Source organism: Gorilla gorilla, chromosome 1 (assembly GCF_029281585.2).
Source record: "Gorilla gorilla gorilla isolate KB3781 chromosome 1, NHGRI_mGorGor1-v2.1_pri, whole genome shotgun sequence".
NCBI classification, from domain to species: Eukaryota; Metazoa; Chordata; class Mammalia; order Primates; family Hominidae; genus Gorilla; species Gorilla gorilla.
Window position 1 is genome coordinate 85,092,428 of NC_073224.2, and position 2,022 is coordinate 85,094,449.

A 2,022-nucleotide genomic window follows, 5' to 3' on the forward strand; every position below is an offset into this window, starting at 1 on the left:
TTGACAAGGATATAGAGCAACAGGAACTTTTATACACCGCTGGTAGGAATTTGAAATAGTACAGCCATCCTGGAAAACAGTTTGGCAGTTTCTTATAAAGTTAAACATACAATTACCATATGATCCAGCAATTCTATTCCTATGTATTTACCCAAGAGAAATGAAAATATATGACTATACAAAGACTTATACACAAACGCTTATAGCAGCTTTACTATTTGTTATGGGTTGAATTGCCCCCTGTCCCCCAATTAATATGTTGAAGTCCTAACTCCAGTACCTCAGAATGTGACCTTATTTGGAAATAGGGTGGTTACAGATATAATTAATTAACATGAAATCATATTGGAGTAGAGTGGGACTTTAATCCAGTATGACTGGAGTCTTTTTTTTTTTTTTTGAGACGGAGTCTCGCTCTGTCCCCCAGCCTGGAGTGCAGTGGCGCCATCTCGGCTCACTGCAAGCTCCGCCGCCCGGGTTCACGCCATTCTCCTGCCTCAGCCTCCCGAGTAGCTGGGACTACAGGGGCCCGCCACCACGCTCGGCTAATTTTTTGTATTTTTAGTAGAGACGGGATTTCACCGCGTTAGCCAGGATGGTCTCGATCTCCTGACCTCATAATCCGCCCATCTTGGCCTCCCAAAGTGCTGGGATTACAGGCGTGAGCCACCGAGCCCGGCAACTGGAGTCTTTTTAAAAGGAGAAATGTGAACACAGGCGCAGATACAGGGAGCATGCTATGTAAACATAAAGATAGCCAAAGAGACAGAACGGGAAGAGATCCTTCCCTCATGACGCTCAGAAGGAACAAACAGGTAGTGGTACAAGGCTGCTGCACAGCGAGCAGAGCCACAGTCCGGACGGCAGCGCGTGCCCCGAGCTCTCCGCTTCCCACCGCCCGCCAGCCCAGGCAGCCCGAGCCCAGCCCGCTGCCCCAGCAGCAGCGCCATGGCCGGGTGGATGCCTACATTGACAACATCATGACCATGGCCGGGTGGACACCGACATCGATAACCTTATGGCGGACGGGACCTGTCAGGACGTGGCCCTCGTGGGCTACAAGGACTCGCCCTCCATCTGGGCCGCCGTCCCCGGGAAAACCTTCGCCAACATCACGCCAGCTGAGGTTGGTGTCCTGGTTGGCAAAGACAGGTCAAGTTTTTTTGTGAATGGGCTGACACTTGGGGGCCAGAAATGTTCGGTGATCCGGGACTCACTGCTGCAGGATGGGGAATTTTGCATGGATCTTCGTATACCAAGAGTACCGGTGGAGCCCCCACCTTCAATGTCACTGTCACCAAGACTGACAAGACGCTAGTCCTGCTGATGGGCAAAGAAGGTGTCCACGGTGATTTGATCAACAAGAAATATTATGAAATGGCCTCCCACCTTCGGCGTTCCCAGTACTGACCTCTTCTGTCCCTTGCCCTTCACCGCTCCCCACAGCTTTGTATCCCTTCCCTCCCCATACACCATTTTATTTTGGGGGCCATTACCCCACACCCCTTATTGCTGCCAAAACCACATGGGCTGGGGTACAGGGCTGATGGCCAGACACCTCCCCCTACCCATACCCCTCCTCTGTGTGGTTGGAAAACTTTTTTGGGAGGATTGTTTTATTTTTTCTGAATAAAAAAGATTCTACAAAAAAAAAAAAAAAAAAAAAGGAACAAACCTTGCTGGAACCTTGATTTTGGATTTGTAGCCTTTAGAACTGTTGGACAGTATATTTCTGTTGTTTAAGCTACCCAGTTTGTGGTACTTAGTTATGGCAGCACTAGCAAGCTGATGTAAGTAGTCCAAAATTGAAGACAACCCAATGTCCACTAACCGATGAAAGGATAAGGATAACATATTATGGTACATCCATGCTGTGAAATACGGCTCATTAATACAAAGAAACGAACTACTTGTAAATACAACAACATGGCTGACTCTCAAAAGCACTCATGCCAACTGATATAAGCCAGAAACAAAAGGCTACAGTCTATATGTTTTTATTTATATGACATTCCAGAAAAC

General features: G+C 47.8%; 1 pseudogene; it reads left to right on the forward strand.

The window, feature by feature from the left end:
• Positions 1-1,010: 1,010 nt before the first annotated feature.
• On the forward strand, positions 1,011-1,479 carry LOC101130923 (profilin-1-like; annotated as a pseudogene).
• Positions 1,480-2,022: the final 543 nt, after the last annotated feature.